Consider the following 6320-nt stretch of genomic DNA (forward strand, 5'->3'; position numbering starts at 1 on the left):
CGCTCTTCTCTCCATAATCTGGTGGTGCCTTTGCAGAACTAATCTCCCAGCAGTGTTCATGTTAATCATTTGCACTGCTGTAGCATCTAAAACGCCCAGTGAGACCTGTTAGAGCAGCTAATGTACATACATGGAGAGGAACACAATATCAACAGCGAGGATGTCTCACAACAAAACACATTTGGGTGGGTTTTTTATTGAAAAAACAAAGGGAGAGAAAGAGCAATAATCTAAACTGCAAAATGAACACCACAAGAAAAGCACGTCTGTTACTTCCACTTTGTGAGACAATACGGAGTGTGACAAATACTGATTTTACTACACTATTAATCTAAACTTTAAGAAACTTTGCTAATTAAAATTCTTCCCTTCCTCTTTTTTTATGCAAAATGATTTTAGCTTTGTTACATGGAAAGTTATAGGACTAAAACCAGTTGCATATTCTGGTTTGTATCAAACAATATTTTTTCTTATTTCCTGGCAGTGCCATTATTTTTGTTTTGTTTTCAGAAGATTTAGAATAATTTTTATGACAGTATTTTTATATATATCAATATAGATTTGTGAGACTAGTGTTCATACAATATTCTATGTATTTTTTTCAGATATAGCAACATTATTTGTCAGTCAGGACTGCTACAATGTTTTGCTTTTGGACTCCCATGTATTCACACTGAAAATTAAAGACAGATCCACTCTAGGTAAGACAAATACAAAAAGCTTCTTATACTTGTAAAATAACATTAACCACTGTCAGCAGAACTACAGCTAGCATCTGGGAGTGTTCACGTGATGGGAGCATGAAGGTCATCCATGACAGCATTACAGAAAGGGAACATGTCTGGGAACTACACTGTCGGCACCCACACCTGCCCTCCTGGCTGGGCAGAGCCCCCGAATCACTCCCTGATTTTAGGATGTCAAATATCAATTGAAAGGGTAGACAGGTCTCCAAATGAAACACTAGGAAATAAGCCAGTTGTCCTGTTAGACACCGTTAGAGAATGGAAGCAGTGACTGAAGACGGCATAACAGCAGCAGCACAGGAAGATGTCCTGGCCCTGAGAGAGCACCTCCTCCTCCACTGGAAGATGGTGAACTGAGCTGATGGGAGGGGTGAGTGGGTGGTGCAGACAGCTGCGGCAGCTCGGAAAAACTCTCACCTCCAAGCTGCTGTATGATGATTCAGTCCTTTAAAGAGCGGGAGGAATATCTATACCCTGCAACTGAGATGCAGCATACATGAAAGTAATAGCAGATAAAAAGTGAGAAGATGGTGACCAGGCATTACAGAGTGTTACAAAAACGGAAATCTCTAGCAGCATTACAGAAGCAGCAGCCAGGACTTGCACATTAACAAGGGGGAAAAAAGAGGACTGGAATATAGAATAGAAGAACTCAAGTCGCAAGGTTTGGCCCAAGGAAACATGTATGTATATGGTATATGGTTTAAGAAAAGTTGCTAGCTAACTCCCTGCGTTAAACCCAAAATTAGTCAGGGAAAGCTAACAGCAGTATAGCAAATAACAAATTCAGTTTTAAGGTTCCAATACTTTTCTGGCAGCAAACCAAACAATCAAAAAAATTTCCTACCTGGAAGAAACTCTTAACTTCTCTTGCATCAGTAAACAATGGGAGCTGCCAAAAGTAAAGTTCTGTGATTTTGGGACGTTGTAGATTTTCCATGTGCAACACATCAGGATTGTAAGTCAGAAGGTAAATTCTTCATTTAAGAGGTTTTCCAATCATTTTTTGGCATGGATCTGAAAGAACTCGCGTATCATGTTAGGGCCATAGCTAGATCTAAGCATTCAAATCTACCCTGACACTCGGTTCCTGGTTTATCCGTATCTCACACCTTGCTCTGCCAGAACTAGGGAAGGGAAGGGAAGGTGTACACACAAAGCTCCAAGTCATCCTCTCACACACACTCAGGACCAACTTCTTCAGCTGCACAACTCAGCACAGAACTGACAGATATTCTGACCCCAACCAGACAGAGTTCACCGAGCACTCTTCTGCCTGGCAATGTCCGTTGTCAGGCTTCATTCTGCTTTCACCTCTTTCTGGGACATTTTATAGTTGCAGGGAATTCCCCTTGGCAACAGCTGGGGAGAAGCTCTTCCTCCCAACACCCTGAGGAACAGGGGCCAAATTGGCTGCATTTCATAGCTGGAAAAAGAAACAGCCCTTAGAGCAGATGGCAGGCAGCAAAGAGTGGTGTTGGAAACAATCTTTTAAAGCTATTCAATTCAAAAATCACAATTCCACACAGCTTCCAAGGGAGACCTCAGCCACCCGAAAAATCCTTAGCATCTTAGCAAAGAAATTTCTGATCCTTATAAAAAAACGGTAAAGATAAAACTTCTGGTATTATTAAAAGCAGAGGTACTTCAATACAGATTAGTGCTTGGGTACCACCAGCAAAGATGACGTAGAAAAGAGACAACCACAACACCAACATATTTTTCCGTTCTTTACAGAGATCAGAAGTAGCAGCCAGCCCAATCTTCAGCCACAATAGCAAAAAAAGCATTTCTTGAGATCACTCTGGGGGAATACATTTTGCCACAGGACTGGAAGTATCACATCCTCCTTGCTGGCCATAGCTCACTCTAGAATACAACATTTTTGGGTCAAACAGTATATATAGTAATATAAGTATAATAGGTACTGAACTGATCAGTTTCACACCACAATAAATTGACTTATTTTGAGTTTTAAATTTACATTCGATGGTATTCAAAGAATTTATTTCCCAGTTTTACTCAGTGTAACTCATGATGCTGTTATCTGCTAAATATCATCACCATCAATGTGCCCCCTTGCCCATTCTGCCAATTAAAATCACCCCAAAAGTACAACATCAAAAAGATTGTGTTTTCTTTAACTTGACCTTTAAAACTGAAGTTTACCATGCCCTGGTAAGAACTTAACATCTTCATTTACATAATTTTCTTCTAAACTACAAGTCATGTTCTATCAGAACAGAGTAAGCCAGAGGACATGAGGAAGCTATGAGCCAGTGGCAAAACATTCAAACCCCAATGGGCTAACAAGTTCTCAGAGACAGGTTATACAATGCAAGAAAAGAAGGAATACTAAAAAAAAGTCGCTTGGGGGTTGCTAATCATCTTCTGCTCTCTCTCTCAGCATTTTAAACAAATATCCAATTAAGATGGAAAATAAAGGTTAACGAGTCTTGAATTGTTAGGATTGTTCATAGCCATCTAGAACCATAAGGTAGCACAATCTTTCTTATTTCAAGAGGTTGTTTCCTCCACTTGCTGCATGGAAGAACATATGAATTGAAAGTTGTTGAGTCCACTTCCAGCCCCAGCAACATCACAGAAAATTAACATCAATCCAGAAGAAACAGAATGATGACCACTGGATTCAGTGTTCTGGCTAGAGGAAAGTTTCCCTCAACGCATGTTAACACCCATCAAATATATTATTGTTCTTTGACAAATGTGTGCAAACACAAAGTGAGGCCCCAAAATAGTCCAAGTGTGGGAAGTATTTCATGCATTAAAACAAGTTTGCACATATTTCTTGGGTGAAGCAGTAGTTGTTAAAGGCCTGTATGGAGGCATCATATCACATTTTCAAGGCCACATGCTAAACCTCCAGTAACTTAACAGTAATACCTCTGATGGGAAGCACTTCTAAAATTCTTAGGCAGAAAATACAGGGCTACTTTCATACCATCTCTGATGCTGGTTACTCTCATTTAGGATTCCGTTGCACACAAACCAAGGAGAAATGAGAACAGGCTCGGCACCCCTCCCAAAACACACTACTCGATGTGCTAGGAAAAAAGATTTTTTTCTTCCATATTAACTAACCAATAATTAAAAGAATAGACACAGCTATTGCAATTTTTACAAGTTTGATTTCTGAAGCAGACGAGGTCCTGCCAACATATCATGCACGCTTAGTGAAACAAACCGCATGCCTTCTTAGGTAGGTTGTACAGTAGGAAGAGACAGGTTTGCTGAGCAAAACCAAGTCAGCTGTCTAGAGCAAGCACAGCAAATCAGGTGTCTATATCATGCCTTGGCTAAATCTGCATGCAATACTCCAACACTTTGTCAGATTCCCCTTTTATGAAATTAAACCCAAAGCCTTAAAGGAGGAAGAAAAAAGTGTAAGTATTTTATTATTTTAATTAATACTCCACTTGCTTTTAAACACTATTTTTTAAGATAAGAATGTAATCTTAAGGAAAAGGCTTCTTATTCCCAGTGGCTCGAGTGCTCGTCAGGCTATTAAGGCAATAGTTTCTCTTTGAAACCACCTAACCACCTGTTACATGTTTGGTTCCCACACCTTGACTAACTGCAGGCAGGAAAACCCAGGAAACCACTCAAGTCCCTGCTGAGCCACGCCAACTCCTGCCAGCCAAAAGCACCCACGCAGCCCCTCACCTGCCGGTGCCCACGCAGAGGCCCGGGCGATAGCCCTCTTTCAGCAGGGAAACCTGCCAAGGCACAGTTCTGCAGCCAATGAGCCTTCCAAGTATTATTTAGGTGCCATCTCCAAAATCCTCAAGCTCTTCTAGCACGCGACTATCGGTGGCAATCAAACTCATTTACATTACAAAGCTGCCCTCAGGAGATTATCGAAATCCCCTGATTCCACTTATTTAATTTGGAAAGCAGATTGTGTTGCTGCAAAGTAGATTTCCTATCTGGATGAACTTCCTGTATGCAAAATACAATACTGAATACAGGCTCACAGAACTAGTTTATTTTTGTACCTGGGCTGGTGCTGTCAAAGATGCACAAAGAATAAAAAAGTGTGCAAATTTTTTACTAGATTACAGTGAGCAAAGCTGCTGAACACCAACTCCTTGGGCATGGAAGTAAAGCATCTGTGTACCGTCACCTGTGCCAGGGTTGTAGTCCTGATTTCAAGCAGCACTACAGCAAGGGGATAGAAGAAAATCGCATTTTGTATAGATATCTACCCCTATTATTCAGTACCTACATCATTTGTACAGCTAGCCCGTTGGATAAAATCCCTGACGTAGATACAATTACATCTGAGGTTATTTAAGAAATAAACCCACTTTGTTGGTCCATCACACTAGGTCTTTCCTGCACAGTCAGGGTAACCTCCTCCACAACTGTAAAGCAAGTTTATCAGCCCTCTGAGCACTACAGTGAAAGCTTCCCACGTAAAAGTGTCATTTACCTTTTGTGGTGACAGCTATAAACGTGAACTGTGTGTTTCAACAGGAAGCAGCGTTTCACAGCACAGCTAGACCTTCTCCTCTGCTGTCACCAGCCAACAGAAACGTTAGCTGTGTTAGCTGGAGAGGAGTGCTCTGTAGGAGGGTACAGAAGGCAAGAAGTCATCTCTCGCTTTCACAGAGGAGGAATCAATTGCAATAGCCCTGCCTCTGGCTCATGTGCCCAGTGGTAGATTCAACAGACCTGGCTTGCACAGATGGGGAAACCTGAAGCACATTTAAAAACACTAGAAACAGTTTACCGCAGAAAGGTAGAAATATGCTGCAGAGAGAGTACTGTCAGCCCAGGCCTTGCAAAGACAGACTTTGACATTCTCTCCAACACAATGCTCTCCTCCACAGTTCTGCACAGGAGAGAATTAGTGAAAATACCTATTTAATCTGTAGCTCAGACAAAAATAACTCACTCAGCTTATTTAAAAAAATTTATACATGCAATCCACCCAAGATTAGAAAGTTTCACTCACACATCTCCATGCATAGGGGGTACAGTTAGTTAGTTTTGGGAAGCTAAACATAGAACAAGAGGCTAAAATAGAGTGATAAATTAATCTGAATTATTACAAAGGCATATTATAGGATTTCCTGCTCATTAACATTTATAAAATATAACAAGAGTTCTTATACAGCCAAGATGTATTTTGAAAGCAAGTATTATACTTGACCCATACAAGTAACAAGGCTCCTCCCCTTCAGGGCAATCTATTTCTTCTATGATGCCATACTATGGGAATTTAATTTGATACTTTCTCTAGCCTTCTTCCATCACTCGTCTACCTTCATATAGCATTTCTAGCTTCTGAAGAATGCAGAAATGTTCCCAGTCAGGTTGTCCAGTATGAAGACAATTTTTAGCCTTTATGCTTTTAAGGAGCATCTGACAAAGGGGGTGGCTTTTGACCAGCCTCCCTCTAACAGTAACAGGGCAGTTACGGCAATGCACAATCCTCTACAGTTTAAACAAAAAGCACTAACGGTTAAACCAGGCACAGAGAAGTTTTGCAGCCTGAGCTTTACCAACGTGTTATAAAAGAGGAGAACAACAGTGCTGGACTCAGCAGGA

Source organism: Buceros rhinoceros, unplaced genomic scaffold, assembly GCF_000710305.1.
Source record: "Buceros rhinoceros silvestris isolate BGI_N320 unplaced genomic scaffold, ASM71030v1 scaffold15233, whole genome shotgun sequence".
In the NCBI taxonomy this organism is placed as follows: Eukaryota; Metazoa; Chordata; class Aves; order Bucerotiformes; family Bucerotidae; genus Buceros; species Buceros rhinoceros.